This window comes from Crocodylus porosus, unplaced genomic scaffold (assembly GCF_001723895.1).
Source record: "Crocodylus porosus isolate Cpor-Errol unplaced genomic scaffold, CroPor_comp1, whole genome shotgun sequence".
Lineage (NCBI taxonomy): Eukaryota > Metazoa > Chordata > Crocodylia > Crocodylidae > Crocodylus > Crocodylus porosus.
This window is the reverse complement of record NW_017728949.1, coordinates 30,151,826-30,174,964: the sequence shown is the minus strand read 5'-3', so window position 1 is coordinate 30,174,964 and position 23,139 is coordinate 30,151,826. Positions and strand designations below refer to the sequence as shown.

At 41.9% G+C, this 23,139-nt stretch overlaps 1 long non-coding RNA gene across 1 annotated transcript in view; it reads left to right on the top strand.

Moving 5' to 3' along the window:
- The first annotated feature begins 243 nt into the window (after positions 1–243).
- The window catches only part of LOC109323190, a 34,711-nt gene continuing 11,815 nt past the window's right edge, over positions 244–23,139 (top strand). Inside the window, exons 1-3 of the long non-coding RNA XR_002104572.1 lie at positions 244–316; positions 20,846–20,907; positions 22,986–22,987. This is a non-coding gene — a long non-coding RNA (uncharacterized LOC109323190). The remainder of the gene's footprint in view (positions 317–20,845; positions 20,908–22,985; positions 22,988–23,139) is intronic.

Below are 23,139 nucleotides of genomic sequence, written 5' to 3'. Positions count from 1 at the left end.
TAGTTATATTTTGTAAGATTGTAGACATAGAAAAGCAGCCTGGTACATATAATATATAATTCTGCATGGGGTTAATTCATGATCATATATGTTTAAGTTTTAAAATAGCCATTAATGTGCACAAATACTAAATGTTCTCTAATGCTTTACCATTATTTTATTTTATACATTATTATTATTAAATATATTATTAATTTTATATGATTGTTAATTTTTTATTTTCTTCATGTGCATTGCTTTTCAGGTTAAAGTGCAACAAAAAATATATTTGACTAGCTGGTTCTCAATATGAATCGTGCTTTTAGCAGGAAGAAAGGTAAGTACTTTTGTTTTTGTTATGTAAGAGACAGTTGTGACCTGATGAAGAATACCTTGTATTTGAAAGCTTGTCTAACTCTATCTCAGCTATACAGTTGGTCCAATAAAAGATATCACCCCAGAAAATCCTTGCCTTTTGCATAAGAGACAGAAGAAATCTTGCATAAATACTTAAAGATCAAATATTAGTATTACAGAAGAGACCATTTCTGAATCTGAATAGTTGTATCAGACCAATTAGTTAAGAAGGAAATGAGTTTCTGAAATTTGTATGGAACAAGTCACTCAAGATTAGTAGCTATGGAGAACTCATCTCTCTGGAGCACAATGCTGAGAGCTCATGCTATTTTCTTTATTGATTTCTGACCAGAGGGTATGCCAGAGGGAGTTAGAATAATGAAAGGGAGACATAGAGACTTCTGCTTACCATTTATAATGACTGGGCTTTTATTGGGTAAGCTGTTTTGGAAAAATACTTTTACAGAGATAAACCTTCCTGTGAAATAAAAGCTCTGTGATTCTTAAGGCCTAGACTTCTACTGCTAAAAATTAAACTTGTGCTATTCAGAAAGTGTGCATCTCTACTATCAGTATAGCAGCTGATTACTAGATGAATACTCAAGAGTTACTGATAGTGTTCCTTCAGCTCGTTCACATTCTGTTGTATACACCTACATTTTTTATTCGTCCTCAGGACTTCAGTACTTTTTTCTGTAACTGAAGACTTAGTTACTTAATTATTTTAGTAATTTTTACAGGAGGTTACAGACAGAGATTTGTTTCCTGATTTAACAGCAAATGTTTGCTGTTGGTTGTTATTAATTAGTACAACTTTAGGGCTATATCTTTTGGCTTTGTTGTTTACATAATATGCTTTTCTTCTAAAAATCCTTAAATGGCAGACTATGGGTCAGGGTCTGTTGTGGGATAAAAAATGAAACTCTAATAGAGTCACTGTGAGTGTATCCAGTTATACTTCAAAAGAATTTGCTCTTATATTTTCTATATCTTTAATAAAATTAGAAACTTTCAGTTTCTGAATAATAGACTCTAACCAAGTGCAACAGCAATATCTCTGTAATATATTTGGGACTTATTTAGTATACATTAGGTGATTCTAACTCTGAAATCCATACACTGGTAACTTTTTTTCTTTTCCAGACAAATAATTCCATTTCTTGTTGATGCTTGATTCTTGCATTCCGTTCACTGGTGTTGCCTCACTTTCCCTGAATTTTTTTAAACACAAATTTCATATAGTTTGTATTAGATTCCTCATGTTCTTCCATAGACATGATGGGGTGGGGGAGGGGAGTGTTCCATTCCTCTTTAGTTTTGTAGTGTGGTAATTCACCTTGCTTCTGGTCTCGCATTGGTTCTTGCTGTACTGTACTGTGAATATTTGTGTCTCCCTTTGTGCATCAAGTATTGTCTTGCCAGTTAGTGCTGTTTGTAGGTGATAACCTGCACTGATTGTCTTTATCCCTTCATCAGTGCCTGTGTAATAATGTACTCTTGATATCAAATAGTTTCTTAAACTGGGCTTGTATATGTACTGGACCTACTGTCAAGAGAAATTGACTTGTACTTTCTTAGCTATAGGTTGAGTAGTCCAACCTTGCACCCAAATGGCCTGATGCTCACAGAATTTAGGATTTGTATAAAACTAATCCCTGCTGAAAGGCTGTAGACACATTAATTTATAGTGCTACATAAGCACCTCATCACTTTGTATTGCGTTGTTTGGAGTATATCTGTTCATAGCCTCCTGACTGGAACTCTACAAAGTCACTGCAAAGACACACTCTCCAGCCAGGGGGCAATAAGAGGATGATCCTTTGTTTACCCTGCCATGGGTAGATCTATTGCTCCCTCAAGAGCAGGGCAGCAGCAAGCTCTGTGACAGCACAATATGGTGAGCAGAGCTGTAGCCCCTGGTCCTGCCTATGTTGCATCTCTGCTCCCAGCAGGCGGTCAGAGAGCCAGATACTTTCTCTACCTTCCCCACTTGAGCGGAAAGGAAAACAGAGTACTGTAGGACACTGGGAGTCCAAGAGACACCTTAAACAGATGTTACCTAAAAAATATAGAGCTACAGAGAAGATACGGTTTCAGACAGGAATATTTCTATAGTATTTGTGCTATTTTATGTTGCACTACAAGTGTACACATCTGTCCCCTTGACTTTTGTAGTACTACAAATACGATGCCTGTGTAAAGTCTCTTTTTCAGCTGACTTATTTACACGGAACCAAGCAGTGGGAGCCTGTCTCACAGGCACTCTATTGAGCAGCCAGAAGTATTGCTAGTGGAGTGATTGCTGGGTGATTGCTTCCTGTGTCTGACAAAACTCTAACAAGGAGGTGGGGGGAATAAGCCCAGGAGGGTATAAAAGGAGACTCCCTGAGTGATCATGGAGAAAGCAAACGGGGACAACAAACAGGGCAATGTGCTGGTAGCGAGAGGAGGAAGGGGAAGAGGAAGACAAGCCAGCCACCAGATCCTGCTCTGGGAATGCAAGTGAGCAACTAAGTCACAAAAGTCTGGCTTGCGGAGTATTTGCTTGGTGGGCTGTGTGGTTGGGCGTGTACTCTGAGCAGCTGGGAGTGCTGCTATCTGGATGATTGATTGCTGGGTGATTACTGCTTGTCTGACAAAAGCTCTAATGAGGGGGTGGAGCTGTTCCAGGCAGAGGAGCATTTAAAAGGGATGCCCCACATGACCAGGGAGCGAGGGAACAGGGCAGTTTGCCAGTAGTTCACAAGTCAGTTTGCCACCCTCCTCTTTGAAGGGGAGCCTTTAAGGTAAACTCTTTCTTTAATTAAGAGTAGCTAATTTATACATATGAGGTGTAAGTAGCTAAAACTGAGCGGTTAGGCTAATACTTAAGCCTCTTTTTTAACCAGAGTCCAAAGGAAGGAGGAGCTTATTAGAGGAGTTTCCCTGGAAACTGTTGCCATCTTCCTTTGCTGTAAGCTTGGTGAAAGGAAGCAGGTTAGCAGGGAAAGGGGAATCTTTTGGGACCAAGGAGCAATGAACAAATCAGCTTACAGGGGAATTTTCAAGGGAAGATCTGCTTGGAAAGAGAGGCAAGAAGAGAGAGGTGGTGGGTTAGGAGACCAAATAAATGGCTGGAGGATATCTCAATGCCAGAGCCACTGCCACTGCCAGCTCTCCCTCTACTTGCTCTCTGAGGGGTGAGTTCAGGCAGGACTGCTCACCACTGAGGCTTTCACCCAGGTCCTGGTTTGCTGCTGTGCAGACCGCATATGGGTACTAGTGATACTTCCAGGGGCAACCCTGAGAAGATCAAAAGTGACTGTAGGGCTCTAAGTGCAAGGGCGAAGGGGACAGGGGCCCAAGTGGTATTCTTCTTGATCCTGCCAGTTAAGGGAAGGGCCCGGACAGGAGTGGGTCCATCCTGCAAATCAGTGCATGGCTGCATAGATAGTGTCTGCAGCAGGACTTTGGCTTCTTTGACTATGGGATTTTGTTCCCAAGATGGTGGCTTGCTAGGAAAATATGGGAACCACCTGATGAAGAGAGGGAAGAGCAACTTTGCAGACAGGATTGCTAATTTAGTGAGAAGGGCTTTAAACTTAGTTCACTGTGGTATGGAGACAAACATTCTGAGTTAAGTGGGGAAGCAGGTGACCTGGAAGAATTACAAGCAGGAGAGGGCAACGGGGAGGCCTTATTCTTCCTGAGAAAGTAGGGCAATCAGCAAGTTGCTTCTGATGTCCTGTATACATGAATGTATGGAGCCTGGGAAACAAATAGGAAGAACTGGAAGTCCTTACACAGTCATGGAACTATGATGTGATTGGAATAACAGAGACTTGGTGGGATAGCTTGCATGACTTGAGTAGTTTCATGGATGGGTGTAAACTCTTCAAGAAGAACAGCTGGGGAGAAGACAAGGAGGAGTTGATCTTTATATAAAAGAACAGTATGATTGTTCAGAACTGCAGCATAAAACTGAAAACAGGTCTGTTGGAAGGCCCTGGGTTAGGTTCAGAGGGGAGAGTGATAAGGGTGATATGGTAGGTGTCTGCTATAGACCACCAGAGCAGGAAGATGAGGTGCATGAAGCTTTCTTCAAATAGCCAGAAGTTTTCTGATTACAGAAAACAGGTTCTTATGGGGCAACTTCAGTTGCGCTGGGAGGGAAATATAGCAGTGCACAGGCAATCCAGGAAATTTTTGGAGAATGTTTGGGACAACTTCCTAGTGCAAGTGCTGGAGCAGCCAGCTAGGGGGCCCTAGTTTGCTGCTCCAAACAGGGATGAATTGGTGGTAAATGTAAAAGTGGATGGCAACTTGAGTGGCAGTATCCATGAGATGAGTGAGTTCAGGATCCTAAGGAAAGAAATGAAGGTGAGCAGAGAATAACGACCCTGGACTTCGACTCACTCAGAGAAATGATGAGCAGGGTCCCCTGGGAGGTCAGTCTGAGAGAGACAGGAGTCCAGGACAGCTGGCTGTACTTTTAAAGAAACCTTACTGAGGGCACAGGGATGAAGCATCCTAATGTGTAGGAAGACTAGCAAGTGTGGTAGAAGACCAGCTTGGTGTAGCAGGGAACTCTTCAATGAGCTAAAACAAAACAAAAACCAAAAACGAAAGTTGCAAGAAGTGGAAAGTTGGACAAACTATGAGGGAGGAGTTTTAAAGTGTTGCTTGGACATGCAGAATTTGAATCAGGAAAGTAAAGCACAGTTGGAGTCAGATATAGCAAGGGACAGCATTTAAGGGTAACAAGTATGGCAGTAGCAAGAAAAGGAAGGTCAGGAAAAGTGTGCATCCCTTACTGAATGGGGGAGGCAACGTACTGACAGAGGATGCAGAAAAGGATGAAGTACTCAATGCCTTTTTTACCTCAGTCTTCACAGGCAAGGTCAGCTCCCAAACTATGGCACCTGCCAGCGCAATTTGGGGAGGAGGTGAGCAGCCAACAGTTGTGAAAGAACAGGTTTAGGGATAGTTTAGAAAAGCTGGATGTGTACAAGTCAAGCAAGTCCTCAAGTAATCTATTTCTAAGCAGTTGGAGGAGAAGGTGATTAAGAACAGTCAGCATTGATTCACCAAAGGCAGGTCATACCTGAATAACCTGATTGCCTTCTATGAGAAGATGACTGACGCTGTGGATGGTTGAGGTCTCCCATAACATTCTTGCGAGCAAGCTGAGGAAATACAGGTTGGATGAATGGACTGTAAGGTGGATAGAAAAGTAGCTGGAACATGGACTTAAAGGATAGTAATCAGTGGCTCAGTGGCTAATTGACAGCTGGTATCAAGTGGAGTGCCCCAGGGTCATTTTGGGGGCAGTTTTGTTCAATGTCTCCCTCAATGACCTGGAAGATGGCATAGAGTGCACCCTTAGCAAGTCTGTGGATGACACCAAGCTGGCGGGGGTAGAGCTAGGATTTAGAGGGACCTAGACAAATTGTAGGATTGGACCAAAAGATATCTCATGAGCAGGGATCCTCGCCTTCTCAGTTAAAAATAGCAAATTCTCTGACAAAATCCTTCAAATCCATTATTAAAATTAAAGGCCTCCCACAACATCCCCCATCCACCCCAGCCCTGCTGGTGCCCCTCACTGCCCCCACAGCCCCCCATCATGTTCATGACCCTCACTCCCCACACAACAATCCCCCATCCCTTCTTGTGCCCCTCACTCCCCACCACAGCCCTGCCCCCAGCTGCCCAGGCTATGGGGCCAGGGACTCAGGTCCACAGCTCCCTGCCCCCAACAGAAGGCAGTGGCTGCTGCAGGAGGAGCATGGATGCAGCTCTCCCACTGCTGCTGACTACTGCCTGCTGCGAGCTCAGGCAGCTGGCTCCTGGCTGCAGTGCGTACTCCTGGGGAACAGGGGAGACCTGTGCCCTCCAGATTTGAGCAGGGCGGGTGCATGCTGCAGGCTTATGCTCCCCACCCTGCCACCCTCCCCCAGCACCTCTGCAGGGCAGGGTGTGTGAGCCAGCGTAGCAGGGTACAGCAGAGATGCTCAGGAAAGCTGACTGCCTCTGCAAGCTCTGTGCTGCCTTGGCCACACTTCCCCTGCAGGTGAGGGTAGCAGCAAGGGGCACAACCCTGCTCTGCTGCCTGTGCTGCCTCTGTGGCTGGGGCAGCGCAGAGGTTTCAGGGGCAACAAGCTTTCCTGTGCAACCCTGCTGTGCCCTGCCATGCCAGGTTGCACACACTGCACTGTGGAAGCCCTGGGAGAAGGCAGCAGGGTGGGGAGCATGAGCCCACAGTGAGCATCCGTCCTGCCCCAGCCCTGCGCACAGATCATGGGGTATGGTATCCATCCTGTGCCCAGGAGTGTACATTGCAGCCATGAGCTGGCCCCGCCCCTGGAAAAACCTGGCCTGGCAGTAGCCCACCACTTCCGGTCCACACGCTGCCAGCAGGCACTCCATATGTGGCTTCCCCCAACACCTCCCCATTCCCACAGCCACACACCAATGCCCTGGCAGCCACCATCCCTGCCGGTGCCCCTCAGCCACGACCTGCAACCCTCCAGCCCTACCAGAGGTGGCCCCCAGCCCTTTCCAAGCCCCACTTATCTTAGGCTCCAGGAAGAACAGTGAGCCAAAGCCAAGCCTTGGGTAACTGAGAGCCTCAGGCCCCACCATTTCCCCTTCTCCCTCCCCCTCCGGACAGGGTTGGGGGGTTTCCGTCCTGTTTGGAATTAGCTCTTGCAGGCTGGAACTCCACCAGCCTACAGAGCTCTTTGCAAAAGTGGGAAATCTGTGGATATCTCTGCTAAAAGGGAAAACCCATTTTTTTCTCTGATAAATTTGGGAAATCCATGGTTCTTCTCTGTTTTGCAATGGGAAATGGAAAACCCAGATCCCTGCTCATTGGGTTCAATAAGGACATGTGCAAAGTCCTGCACTTAAGACGGAACAATCCCATGCACTGGTACAGGCAGCTGTGCAGAAAAGGACCTGGGAGTTACAGTGGACAATCAGCTAAATATAAACCAGCTATCTGCCATTGTTGTGAAGAAGGTTAATACCATACTGAGCTGCATTAGTAGGACTAATACCAGCAGATTGAAGGAAGTGATTCTTTCCCCTCTATTCGGCACTGGTGAGGCCACATCTGGAGTACTGTGTCCACTTTTGTTCTCTTAGCCCCCACCCCCCATCTACAGAAAAGATGTGGATAAATTGCAGAGAGATTGGAGAATAGAAGTCTGAGAGGGGATTTAATAACAGCCTTCAACTACCTGATGGGAGGTTCCAAAGATGATGGAGGTAGACTGTTCTCAGTGGTGGCAGATTACAGAACAAGGAGCAACGATCTTAAGTAAGAGAAGGATATTAGGAAAAATCTTCTCATGAGGAGGGTAGTAAAGCACTGGAACAGGCTACCCAGGGAGGTTGTGGAATCTCCATCCTTGGAATTTTTTAAGACCCAGGCAGACAAAGCCTTGGGTGGGATGATATAGTTGGAGATCGTCCTGCTTTGAGCAGGAGGTTGGGCTAGATGATCCCCAGAGGTCCCTTCCAACCCTTATTTTCTATAATTCTCTGAATTTGGACTAAAGGATTTGGCCAAGTTCTAGCACTGAAGCTGAATATGTGCCTTCTAAATCTTGAATTTCTGAAACTAAGATGTCTTTGGTATGCTTTCATATTATACATAGGAGAACTGGCTCTAGAATTCCAAGCATGGAAAGCATTCCTTCTGATTTTATTATGTGGATTTAGGATTATTGGGACTAATCTTCCTCTGCAAAAGTGAATTGAAGTTATAATCCTCCAGCTAGCCTGGCTCCAATGGGAGTGGGATGGAGAAGGCATCCTGTGAAAGAGCACCAGCCTTTTGAGGAGGTTGTATTACAGATGTGATTGAATCAGCTGACGAATTGTTGCAACTTGATATCCTGCTGCTTCACTGCATTATTACAGCATTATATCCCAATCATATAGTTAGTTTCTATCGAATCATGGCTTCGTATACATAAATGGAGTTTTTTGGAATTTTTCTCTTTATTAAAATTGTTGCTAAAGCCATACTTATTTTTAGTAATGAATTATTTAATGAGAAGACTGTATATTAATTCTAAATATTGTATTTAACCACAAATGAAAAAGAAAGGGCTATATCTTCACTAAATTTAAATATATATGCATTGAAAATATTAAGTAAAGCTGGCTTTTTAGTGCATAACTAATGCCTACCATTAAACCACATAAGTCTTAACAGTTTCTTTAAAAGAGCCCAGTCTAGCACCCTGAAAGTAATACAGATGTGTCTCTCTGTGTTCAGTTACATAAATCCAACAGTGTGTTTTCAGCTCATCTACCTATAGGAAGGAAAACCCAGACAGACCGGTAGCATTTCCTAAAATTACTGAGAGATAGAGGTAGTTAGGTGTTAGTGGTAGTTAGCAGTTAACAAAAAAAATCAAAAAAGAAATAAATCAAAACTGGGACTTCAGTTTTTTTTTCCCCTTCTAACATATTTTTGTATCATTTCTTGTTGCATTATTCTGCCATTTTAGAGCTAACACAGTATCGAATGTCTATCTGTCTGTCACTTTCCATTCTTCTCCGATTCATTTTTTTCTGTTCCTGGCCAGTTCTTTACCATGTGTCATCATAATTTAGTTTGTATAGCAGTACATGCTCAACTAGAATGAGTACTACAGAACATTTTATCTGATTAAGCAGAACAATAGTATTAGCTGTGGTAGGCAGAGATCATGATCTTCCTACTCTTGGCTTCTTTGCTGTTTCTTGTCATTTGTGTACAACCTTATTTGTCAGCATTTCTGGGAATTTAATATATTTTCCAGTAATAAAGAGTTTTGTAAATCTTGTGACTGCATATAAGTGACTCTCTTATACTCAAAAGTCTGACTGAGTATTGGGTGAGCCACTACCCAAAATGGTTCACCCATTTTTCTTGATACATATACATAACTGTAGAAGCATGTGCAGAAGCATGTGCAGATGTCCCTAAAGCAAGTGAAAATCCTCCCTCCCTTCCTTTTCCTGGTCAAATGTGTGCTCCCTCCCTGCCTATTTTGACTTGGTGTCTCAGGGATAGGGAAGCATCAGAACCATTCCTGGCTCCTACATGATTGGCTGGGCTCAGCTGGGGACAGAGATAGTAGCAGCATGCCTGTCCCACAATCAGGCAGGGGGGTGGAAACTTCTCTCTAGCCTCCATGTTGCCATTGTCCCTCCCCAGCTGAGCCCACCCTTGGCACAGCCCAGCTGGTTCTGGAGGTTCCTGACCCTGAACAATGCAGAAAGCACCAGGGGCCAAGGGGAAGGGGATGGCAGGAACAGAGGGGGAATATCTCTAAGCAGGAAGAGGAAGAGAGGTAGGATTTTCACCTGCTTTAGGGTCTTTAGAAAAGGCCCCACACACTCCCAAGTCATGGTCTTTCTGCACTGGTGGGAACAGGGGGTACAACTACTCCTGCAGTGTGGTTGCTGCTCAGCACTCCCTTTGGGGAAATACTGGATCTGCCCCTGTGCAGAAGAATCAGGCTCTGGGTGGGGTAAGCAAGCAGAAAAAGAACAGACAATTCATTTAAAATAACTAATCATTGCTGTTTCGGGGCATGCTCCCTTTTCTAGCTTCAGGACGCCAAATTAATAGTCATTACTGTTAAAAACTAATTACTCATGCACAAACAGGAAAATTAATAAGAAGGACTATTGTTTGTTTGTTTATGTTTAATTAAAAGCACAAGATATATTTATTCGGCCAAATGGGAAGGGATATATTTAAACAAAAAATAACTAGATGCAAAATCTTTACCCAGACATGTTAGGATGCCTACCAGAAATAAAACAAATTTAAAAAAAAATAACCTCACAGTCATAGAACATAACAATTTGTGTAACTGACAGCTGCACTTATTTGTTTGGGGGTTAGATTCAGCACTGAATTAAATTCTGGGAAATTCTCCTAACTTTACAGTGCATGGGCAGAATGTAATTTACCACTGAATCTGAGCCATAGTTTGTTATATCCTAATACATGTGTTTAATCCCAAGATTCTGAGAGAGATTCTGAACTCTAACATCATGTAGAAAAAAATATATAGTTTTTAAGGAAATAATTTCTGCTAGGTAATTGAGTGAATTATGGAATAAATCCACAATATTGACTGCAATACATTAAAGTAGTAGCCTATTATAAATTTCAAAGTTTTATAAATTGCATTTGTCTATACAAATAAACAAGACCAGCATGGTTCTTTATGGCAGTCTTTTATAGAAATGTAGATGGACAAGATATAATGGGCAAACTTTAAAATGCCAGGAATAACTCGAGAAAAAGTTACAGAATATGATTGAATTGGATGCACTGGCTATAAAATGATCTTGAGGGTTTTTATAGACCCGTTGCCTATTTCTGACACAACAGATATTTGGGGTTTCTTGTTCATTTTTTTCAATGTGAGACAGACAGGTAAAGTCATAAAAAGGGGCAGAAATAAATGCAACATAGAGGCAAAAAATATAAAAATATTTGCCACCCAAAGACTTTGAGCTCTAAAAGCCAATACATTTTTCCATTTAGAATGACTATTCATTACTGTTTGTGTGTAATGTATGTTGAAAGTTGTAGAGCAAGCCTACATGTGGCTTCAAATGTTACATGAGTGTCCACTTCCACATTTACGAAGATAAAATATGTAGTTCTGCAGTTGCCACAGACAGACACTTTAATGTGTGTATTGACACATTTTGGTTTATACATGCATGCAAAAATTCTAACTTTACTGTATATCAGGGGTATGCAAAATAGGCCCTATTCGGTTCGGATTTGGCCTGAATCAGGGACAGTCATTCGATTCGTTGATTCAGATCACTGTCCCAGTTCGATTCAGCCAAATCCAAATCTCAAGATTCAGTGCTGATTTGGAGAATCAACAATTTGGCCATAGACACGCTTTAAATGTTTTTTCTATATACATCGAGGTACCAGGCACAGCTCGTGAACACTGTATCACAAAAAATGAAGAATTGTATTATTATATTCCTTTATTTTTTTTGGTACAGTATGTAGCCTAATCTTGCTATTCATCTTCTAAAATGTATAACAAAAATGTATAGGATGTATGATAGGGTTGAGATGATATCACTATTTGAATCCAGTGTTTGCATTTCCTCACTTTTTATGTTTTGTACCTATGAAAATTCAATATTGCTTTAATAGCATTTTGTCATTTAAATAAGCAGTCATTCATAAGGCTCTGAATCTCAAAATGGAAGGACACTGGAAAGCTTGACTTTCTGCAAAACCCATTCTGTTATAGGAAGATAAGACTTCAGTGTCTTGGCAAAGAATAAACTGTCTTCAAGGATCATTTTAGTCTTCACAAAAAGAAAAACAAACACACACAGGCACAAAAAAAAAAACCCAAAAAGAAAAAAGGAGCCACATTTAAAAAAAAAATCAGATCTATCAATAGGACTTTTCTGTATCTATCTGAGGGCAGAATGTGTCTCATAATTTTGATAGCATACTTAATCATAGTTAACTAGTCATAACTTTAATACATTGCTGTTATTAAACACTCAGGTTGTAGTTGGTGTCTGTAATTTACTCGCTGAGAAGGTCATTGAAACAAATCCATGATTTGATTATAGAAAGGCCTGGATAAATTTATGGCCATTAATAACGTTGGAGGAACTTAGTGTAGGTGAAACTATGATAGCCATAATCAAAACTCATGTTTCAGGGCATAAACTCCATAGCCTGCAGGGATCAAGAAGAATTTTTTTAACCTTATGTACAACATTGCATAATTAATAAAAATGCAGTTGTCAGGAGCTTGCTTTTTTTGCAATAAGTTACTAATGGAGGAAGGATATATTACTAGACGAACAACAGGATGGTAATTTTTATGTGCACAGTGGTGAACTTTTTTTCCCTGATATGAAGATGGATAACCAAGTTCAAAACAGAATGTTATTGTCTGGAAGTGAGTAATATGATGTCTGGTCCTGAATCATTAATACAGTTATAGGTACTGACCCTAAGGAGCTTTCTCTTCTTCAGAAGACTCTATAAACTTGTTCATTTGTAAGATCTTTCTTTAATACAAAACTTGATCACACAAGTAAAAAAGTAACCCCAGAGTCATAACTTTTCTATACTCAGCCAAAATATTTCTTGATATCAAGAAGAGTTTTATTTTAATAAGGCATGAATAAAAAATTCAGGATTTGCTTCCTAGAAACTATTGTATTTTCATGGGATGAAAGACAACCCTTTAGGTATCAGGTTCACAGTATTATAACATGTTGTACATTGCATTGAATGTAGTTTTTTTCTAACTCTTTACAATGAGACCTGCAAGGAAGTAGTATTAAGTGTGGAGAAGTCTGGCATGAATAATTAGGACACCAAAGCCACATCTAAACAGTAAACTTATCCTGTTTCAAAGTGCTGTCCTCAAACATGCTTCCCAGGTCTGGGTGGGCTCCTTCCTAAACCAGAAAAAATTCAACTGCATTCACACAGCATTTCAGGTGCACTGAACACTGTTGAATGATGGGACCAGTTAGTCTGCCTAAGACTACACTGCTTCTAATTTAGGGAGCAGCCCATCCAGAGCATTGCAGCATGATTGAAGATATCATTCCAGAGCACAGTAAGGCCCCCTACTACATTCTATGTACATCATGCAATTAACTGGTCAGTCACGCAATAAATTTAGACTGGCCCCAATGTGCAAAGTAATTAACACATGATAAAAATTACTACCCAGTGCTTGGGTGCTTCAGTATAAGACATTTACTGTGCAGTTGACTTATTAAGTGCTCAGTAAACATCTTGGCATCTACATGTGTGCCCCTGTTAGGGTGCACAAAACTAATAAATTCCACAGCAGGGTAGTCTTGTAAAATACAAATACTATCCTGCTGCAGATTTTTTTATGTGCAGCAGTGCACATGTAGATCATACCCCAGCTGTCTGGGGCACAGGGGCTAGGAAACATTAAAAAAAGCCTGAGCCTTCATTGATTAAATCTTTGCAGGTTAATCTAACCTGGCTAGGCTGAACCAGTTTGTAACTGGACAGACATTCTCTCTGGACTGAGGACATGCCTGCAGTGGCTCAGGATAGATGCTGAGGGGATACTAGAGCAGCCCTCCCTCCATTCACATGGCTGAGCTGAGAGGGCTGTGGCCAGGCCCTGCAAGACTCTCTGATTAGGGAGATCTGCCTGCAGGGTCCCAGGCTTTTTTCTGCTGCCTGCTCAAGGCCCGAGAGTGTTGCCAGACCCTAGCTTCCTGCTAGCACTGAGGCGAGGCAGGGTGTGTAGTGCATGCATCTGTTGATGATAAAGAGCTTTTCAATCTCTCTCCCTGCTTCTTTATACTGTCTGCAGCAAACTGACAGGTGAGCAAGCCAGCAGGGGACTGATAACAATGATTACCACCTCATCAGCCAAACAATAGACTCTTTCCATTACTTCAAAGTCTTCTTAAACAGCTTACCTGCTGACCTGTTCATTAGCTCCAAATAGCCCTAAGCAGACACGTTGCTGTCTGCCTGTCCCAGTGAAATTGGAGAGAGAGACACACACAGACTCTTCTCAGCATTAGCTAACATACCATGTGCCTAGGGAATGTAAGGCTCGGGTCCGTGCTGTGGGAGATGAGAAGGAGGGGTGGGGGAGAATCCCTGCTTGAGTGAGGGGGGAGTAGGGCGGGGAAGAACCAGGCAGACCCTGCTATGTCAGCATTCTGTACCAGAGCTCCAGCCAGGGAGCAGAGGGGAGGGGCCAGCTCTCCTGTGGAACAGAGAGCCTCACCTAATCCAGAGAGCATGCTGGGATGCTGGTTTATCTTCAACTAGCAAGGGATCTGAGACAGACTTTGCATAAACCAGTTTGAGCCAAATCAGTTAAGTCTGATACTACATTCAACCAGGTTTATCTCAGACTGGTTTCAGCCATTTTCAAACTGGTTTATATACAATGAGCATCTGTTCTGTTATAGGTTTTAACCAGTTTCTTATCACCTAAACTGGTTTACATGTAATGTCTGTCCCTAGCCAGGGTGCTTCAGTGTGGGGCTAGCTGGCAGGCAGCCTCATGCCCCAGCCAGCCCCCTATCGGCACATGGAGCCCAGTTAGAGCAGCCCTAAACAGGCAGTCTGACCCCCTGGATCAGCCAGGCCAGGCTGCTCCAGCTGAGCTCCATGTGCTGCACACAGAAAAAACTTTGGCGCAATAAGCTCCAGAGTTTATTTGTGCGCATTGATTTCACATGTAGATGCACCTTTGAAACTCCCAAGCTGGTTATATCCAGCTTTCATTTGAACACATAACAGGTCCTAAGTTGACCACATAGATACAGCGCAAGAAAATAGTATTAGTTCAATACAGTCTATGCTAGAGAAGATCCTCAACAAAAATAATAATTTGAAAAAGAAATTAACATGATTTTAAATAGTAACCCAACTAGTCCTCTGTCTACCAGTAGAAGAAATTAGGCCTAGTGAATAAGGTGGTGTCAGACACATTAGCAAGGGGAGCACCACAATAAAAACACCATCTGTGACCAAGGTTTCCTCTAAGGTGCATGCATGCGCAGCAGCACAGAACTAAAAGTGTGGCCATGCACAGCCTTTTCAAGGCCGTGCAACAGGAAAGGCTGAGGCAGGAGCCTGGTGCAGGCTCTGCCGGCTCTGGGGAAGTGCTCCAGTCCCCCTGCATCAGGGCTGGGCAGTGGAGCACTTCCATGGAGCCAGCGGAGCCTGCACCAACCCCCTGCCCCAGCCTCCATCCCTGCCTTGCCTCGCCTCACCTCAGGGGGGAGCCACTGCCTGCCCCAAGTGAGGCTCCGCCGGCTTTGGGACGCTACTCCACTTTCCCCCTGGCCTTGGGGAGTGAGGAGGCATGTGGCTTCAGGGCTGGGGAGAGGAGCAGTGTCCCAGAGTCGATGGAGCCTCACTGGGGCAGGCAGCAGCTCCTGCCCGAGGTGAGGCAAGGCAAGGATGGAGGCTGGCGCAGGAGGCTGGCACAGGCTCTGCTGACTCCGTGGAAGTGCTCCACTCCCCAACCCTGATGCAGGGGAGTGGAGCACTTCCCCGGAGCCAGGGAACCCACAGCAGGCTCTGGCCCCAGCCCCTGGCCCCCGGTTCCAGCCCCTAGCTTCAGCCCCAGGCCCCCCGCCCTCGGCTCCCACCTCTGGCCCCCAGCTCCGGCCCCAGCTTCCAGCCACCAGCCCCTGGCCCCAGCCCCAGCCTCCAGCCCCTGGCCCGAGCCTCCAAGCCCCAGCATCTGGCCCCAGCTCCATCCTCCAGTCCCTGGCCCCGACCCCCAGCCCTCAGGCCCCTTCGGTAAGTGTCTCATGCCGGACCAAGGCAGCATGCTCATGCACTGAGGCTGTGCGCTCATGGACCGCTGCTCCTCGGAGGGAACATTGTCTGTGACAGCCATCTTCGTCATATCCAGCAGATTCCACGTGAAGGGTCAGTAGGACCATGGTCTAATTTCCTCTTACCATTAACTAGTTTTAAGAAACAGATGTTTTATGGATTGCAGTGGGCCACACCTTCTTGATATTAGTGGCTGTGCGTTTGTTTGGTTTTTTTAATATATGAATAGGAACTGCAGGATTTGTGCTATAATTAAAACACAAGGGATTTTTGTTGCAAGGGTCCTTCCATACCCACCACACCTCTGATGTATATGCAGATGTGATGCAATGAGCACTTATTAGACAATTCAGTTAATTACATAATACATATTCACACTGGAAAGGAGCTTGTGTACTTGTTACCTCAGCTGAAAAGGAACTGGTTCCCTTCCTTAAAGATATATAGTTGCCTAACTCCCTTAAATTCCTCTGGTCTCTCAAATTTTTGGAACGCTGTGTCAAGTCTGGTTTAGGAGGAGGTGGAGGAGGGCTCAGTTCCAGAGCAGTTTATTAGTACTGTCATAGAAAAGACAGTCATAGGAAAAGGACCTTGCTACCACATGTTATTCCCCAGCATCAAACCAAAAAGTCATGGTCAGATGCTAGAGGCATTGCCAAACCACAATATACATGTTTGTCTCTCACACCTCTATATAGAAGAGCTCTAAGCTGTCCCCAGTCCCACTCTTTTTTGCTACTGTAGGCTAGCAGGATAGTACCAAACCTACTGCACAACCAATTTTTCCTTCTACCTCATTCCTGTGTACTTTAAAACATTCAGAATATAATTTTATTTAAATGTTTTAATGTGTTGTACGTGACTAATATTCAGAATACTCAAAACATGTGGCCTTTTAGCTATGGCCTCTATATAAGTACTTCTTTAGTGTACAAAGTTCACAAGTTCCTTCTTGATTTAAACAGTAGGGTTGCTTATGATGCACTTCACTGTTGTGTCTATACAGTGCTTTTACATTACTCAGGCTACCAAGCCTAGCAAAAGCTATACATCTATTAGTGCCTTTAGCAGCCAGGAAAACTCAAGCCTGTTACAATGCGGCATTTTATTTCAGCCTTTAATCTCTTATGTGCGGGTATTTGTCAGCCTTTATTTTATTTAGATTTTAAGCTCTTTTTGTTGAGATCCTGCTGTTTCATATGTTGGTAAAGTGCCTAGCACACAGTTGGTACTATACAAAAGATAAATAATAATAGTAATGTCAGCTGTTTGTTTTGTCAATTGCATTTCAAAACCTTATATTATATTTATTATTTCAGAATGAATAATCGAGTACTAAACCATGAACCTCGGTTAAAATTATTGTTAAAAGAAAGGGATGAAGCAGTGCAGCAAACTGCGTGTTTCCCTTAAAATCATTCAACTATTAAATTGAATATTCCTGTTATGTTTTCTCATAATTTTCAATATCACTTTTCGGTGCAATATCTCTGACATCTCTTGGGTTTTATTCATCTAAAATTGTTCTATTTAAATTGAGAGATTTCTGGTGATTTTTAACAGGCTTTTCCAGAATATCTTCACGCTCTATGTGATTTTTTTCTTCCTATCCTTTATTCTGTTTCATGATACAGAGTTGATACAGATGGTGCTGCCAATCTGCAGCCATGATCAGGTCCAGGAAATGAGAGTTTAACGCTAGTGTGAGTTTACTTTTAATGGCACAGTGGGTGTAAACAGACATCGCTTTTGTGCCACCATAAATAGATGATGGCAGCACAAGTTGTAATCAAACATTTGCCCTCACCCACTGTTGTGCTCCAGGTGCCCAAGAATGTTGCTGCTGAGATTTATCCTGGCACAGCTGATCCTGCTCCATAGATGATGTCTGTTTATAACCAGTTCCTTCTGTTATACAGTAGGAACTCTTTCTTGTTCATTTAGACTTTCCTAGTGAAAGGCAAGGGTCCAATCCTCTAGAGAATCAAAATATAACCTGCTTTTCGCAGTGATCTGCCTAGAGTACCAGAGAAATTCTCCCTGTATTTATTTTAATTAGGAAACCTCCATCCAGTGTTTCTTATACATATATACACGTGACAGTCATGAAAATATTATTAACAGTATTCTCTTCTTATACTATTGCTACAGCCCCTGCCACTGCTATGGTGCAGTTTAGAGTTGGTCAGTAGGCAGCTGAGCATTTCCATTGACTTTATTTAGGTTAGGTTTTCATCCTTTTCCCCACAGTTCGATGTCTCAACTACAAGACCTGTTAACTGGTTTTGATAGTAAGAGGGAAACAAAAAAAACCCCAAAAAACCCCTACCTTGATTTCCAATGAATAATTTAAGCATTAGTTACAGTATTTGGCTGTAAAATTACTTTAGAAATCAGGAAAAGATCATTATTTTTCCTAACTTTTTGCAGTTTTTCAAGGGAGTTCACTGTAACTCCTCATCAAAGACTTATATTTATGGAAGTAGACACTTTAGGGCATCTTATTACAGTTTGTGAAAAATTGTATGGCACAGAAATACAGAAGTACATTGTCATTAATATTTTAAATAAATACTTCAAGCTGGGTGGTACTATACAAGCATGTACTGCTCTGGAATAGCATCCACTTAAAGGCCTTGTCCAAGTGTTCCTTTTTTATCTGAAGCCTCTACTTACTGCCTCACTGCCCCTTTTTTTTTTACTTTATTTCCCTCTCAACATGGAAAGACCTTTAAAAGTCTATGCTTTAATAATAAGATACCAAATTACTCTTGTTTTGTGCTGTTTTTCTTCCTTTGCTGTCAACTTCATACTAGATTATTATTTTTTAAAAGTCATCTTTATTTCCTGGTGAACTCAAGGTACCATATTGCATTCAGAGCCCTCTATAGCAGATGTTACCTTCTCCCATGATTTACATTGGAATACAGGCAAAGCCAGTATCAGGAGAGCAGAATGGTCACCTTTGTTTACTACTGTATCAAATATAGATTCGCGCTACTTTTAAAGAACAAGTGGTAAATCTTGTTCTTCTATACTGGAGCTATACTTTGAAATAAAAGAAATGGGTGTTACACAGGATTAGTTTTTTTTGTTTTTTTTTCAGCTCAGCTGATCCAGTTGATTGGCAAATATACATATTACCTGGGGCTGTTGTCCCACATGGTTAAGCCACTGCTGCTTCTAGGGCTTCAGGGGCCTGATCCTGAACAACAGCCCTGGGTGACAGGCCCCAACCTGGAGCATATTAATTCCTCCAAGCTTTGGGAACCTCCCAAGGAGGTCACTGTTCTGTGTTTGCAGATGCATGTCTGGGTCGGGTCCATGCAGCATGAAACTCATGCCCCAGAAATCCCCTGCAGGGGAGTTCCCAAGACACATGTCACTCCATTAACATACGGATGTCAGCTGCAATAGAGTGGCAGAAACTGTTAGTAGAAATGGTTGTGTAGCCCTTTGGGGGCATTTGTGGTATGACAAAGGGCAAGGACATCTGTATACTTGCATTTTTTCCTGCCATAAAAAGTTTTACAGCTGGGCAATGTCTGTTTGCAGCCTAGTAGTTTTAAATATTATACCTTTAAAAACACCAAATATTTGTCTCTCCAAATCATATTTTATGGACTTTTACATTTCAAGTGTGAAGAATTGTTCTTCTGTAGCTTTAGAAGATATCTTTTTCCATAAAATAAAAATTTTAAAAATAGTTATTACAAAGAGGGAAAGTTAATGTATTTCACAAAGCAATTAACTCATGCTGTCAATGCATAATAATATTCACAGCATGACAAGTAAGACATTGCTTAGACATGATTCTGATTAAAAGAAAATGTGCAGGTTTATTTAGTGCGTAAAATGAAAAATTAAGTAAATTTGAAAAGTCTGTATGTAATTCTACAGTCTAAAATGTGATTTTTTTTTCCCCTGTAGAAATGTGTAATTTTTTATTGATTTATAATTGTTATTACTTTTTGAAAAATGTATATAAAAATGAAGGAAGAAAACACAGAGCAATTTAAAATTTTATACAAATTTATAAGTCTACAAACAGAAAAACATCATAAGTAAAATGTCCAACCAATATTCTAGCCAGAAAATATCAGAAAGAAAAGGAGCAAAACTCACTTAAGATGCATGCAGCACTTTTATGTGAAGAAAGAGACTTAGTGTTGCAGAGATCTATAAAAATGCTTAACATGGAAAAAGATCTGTGCATCCAGGAAAAAGCATCCAACTTACCATGTATCATTAAAAGTTATGAATCTTTTGAGTGATCAGATTTGTCTCTTTTCTGGCCTAAACAATGAAGTTACAAGATGATTTTGACCTTCATTTTCCAGCAGTAATTTTACTTAGCAAACAACGTTAACTGCAGTTTGTCGGTGCTAGAATAATATTATTTCTCTAGTATATTGAAAATTACCTAGACAGCACTGAGACCTTTTACAGCCAAACTATATGATTTTAAATGCATTATAGAGACCTGTCTACAGGCCTATGGAAGCATATAGATGGCTGGGTATTTGCCATCAATCCATTATCAGTCAACTCTGCTGATTATTTTTATGTTGGTGAGAGAGAATATAGCACATCTACAAATGCCCAAATATGGTATATGTTTGAATGCATCATTCAGCATCTCCATAGAGGTAGTGTTTAGAAACTAAACACTAGTTTGGCACTAGTGTGGAAGTTGGTACACTTAGATTCAGTCACTGCTACTCAATATGCTTCCTATGAGGTGCTGGACCAATATGTAATTCAGGGCCTGATTTTTTTTAGAGGTTTTTCAAAATTCCAAGATGAAGAAGGACATCTGTAGAAATCAATGAGCATTGAACATGTAGGCGTTTTTAAACTCCTTCTAGATATTTTCCAGCATTTTTAGGCACCTAACTACCTTTAAAAACTGACAGCTGCTTTCTTTGCTTCCAACTCTATAAAATACAAATAACAGTACTTTGCCTAATACCTTAAGGTTTGTGAGGCTCTCAGATGCTATGGGGGAAAGGGTCTATTGATAGCTTTGATAGGTATTTACCTAGTAAAATTAAGGTGATGGGTACATTTACAGATAGATTTTATTACTGTTACAGAAAAAAATCAATAATATTATGCGTGTCTTTTTTTGATTTTGCTGTTTTGCAGACAAAACATGGATGCATACTCCAGAGGCTTTATCAAAACACTATATCCCTTATAATGCAAAGGTAAGAACTTTTTCCAGGGTTTTTGCTTTGCAAAATTAGTTTTAAAAAGAATTAAATAAAAGATTTGCAAGAGCTTTTATCAAACAAAAAGCTAGGAAAAAGCAGATAAAAGATACTGAAATAAAATAGATTCCTTTTGTAGATGCAAGAATCTCCAAGTATATCTACCTATTTACTCTGCTTCTTCCTACCTGAATGATTGTGATGGTTGACTAAGACCCAATGCTGCATTCTTTTCATAGGCAATGTTCACCTTTAATGTAATAGATGCTAATCGAGTGGTAGTTTTGGTGCACAAAAACAGTGTTAGTGGGCTAGTAGATATTATAGGATACAGACAGAAGTGAGAATTTTTGCCTGACATGACCACAGAAAGCAATTTATAGCTGTGACCAAACACAAGTTCACAGCTGCAAACAGCTTTAAAAATGGCTGATTGTGTGAGAATCTGACCCCTCATCGCATAGATTCATAGATGTAGGGTCAGAAGGGACCTAAGTAGATCTTCAAGTCTGACCCCCTTCCCTGGGCAGTTATCAAGCCTCCTCTTAAAGACCCCCAGGGTAGGAGCCAGCACCGCTTTCCTTGGAAGTTGGTTCCAGATCCTAGCCACCCTGACTGTGAAGTAGTGCCTTCTAATGTCCAGCCTGAACCTACTGTCAAACAACTTATGGCTGTTATTCCTTGTTACTCCGGGAGGTGCTTGGGGGAGCAGGGTCTCTCCCATTCCCCGCTGGTCACCCCCTGCTAAGTTTATAGACAAGTTCAAGTCCCATAGCCCCTCCTCGTAGGGTCTGCCCTGGTGCCCCCTCCTCTGGACCCTCTCGATGCTGGCCACATCTCTCCTAAAGTGCGGCACAAAGCCTGAAAGCTTGGAAAGAACAATTTTTCCAACTATTTAGTTGGTCCAATAAAATATATATCACATCTACCCAAAGAACTTTGTCTACCTGTGTCCTTGGACCAACACAGCTATAAACAACAACCATAGAGAATGTGTGGGATATTTTTAATTCCTGCTATTTATGTGAACCAACAAGTTTAATGCTAAAAGTGCAAAGTCATGGTATAATGACAATTAAGAAACATAGTTAGTTGATGAGAGTATTTATGGAAGGTATTCCATAGTACTCACGGTGTTCCATAAGCACTCATTGTTATGCTTCATTGTTTTGTCAATGGAAACAACAGTTCCCGTTCTTTTTCCTTATGAGGAAATCAGCTTCCTGTCCCCAGAGGAAAACAGTCCTTTGGGAATCAGGCATTGGTACAGCAGAGGAAGAAGAAAAGGACATGGTCATTTATAACTAAACACTGTATCAGAATGTATACATACTAACGTTGCTGGGTTTTTGGTTGTGGCCTTGTTGGTCTAAGGTCATAGGCAGGCAAGGTTCTTTGGTTAGATGTGATATCTTTTATTAGACCAAATCAGTTGGTCTAATAAACTAACTCAGTTGATCTAATAAAAGATATCGCATCTAACCAAAGAATCTTGCCTACATACTAATGTTGCATAGATCACTAATTCTAGCAGACCTGAATTTTGAGTGCTTGATTTTTTTTAACCTTAAAATGTTCTTTTAACACTCTTTCCACATTTAATATACTGATTCAACTGATAACAGTAATAGGCTGTCCATCCACTCTCTGGAACAGCACCGGAGGGAAATGAGTTACACAGTTTTGCGAGTGAGTTTCATCTTCAGTGGCAATCCCTCATGGTTGAAGATGATTACTCCTATGGGTTAAGTGAAGGGTTGTAAATGAGTCCATTGGTGGCTAAGAAAACCAATCCTAGAGCCACAGACTCTGGCAAATACCACAGCTGGTGGTTAAAGGAAGGGTCGGTCTTATTTCCTTCCCTTCCATTTCTGTCATTTTTCTGCTTCTGGGGCAAGATAGTTTTCTTCAAAGTATGATGTACTTTTTCTTACAAGGCATCACCATGTAGCCATGTCCCAGGCTAATTTTTCCCAATTTGCGGTGTCAATGCTGCACTTCTTAATGTTAGCCTTGAAGCATTTCCTGTGGCTCCCGCATGTCCTTTGTCCTTGGCTGAGTTGGGAGTATAGCAGTTGTTTTGGTAAACATACAACAAGCACATGCACACGGTGCCCCGTCCACCACAGCTGATGTTGAATAATCATAGATTTCATAGATTTCATAGACATTAGGGCTGGAAGGGACCTCGGGAGATCATTGAGTCCAGCCCCCTGCCCAAAGGGCAGG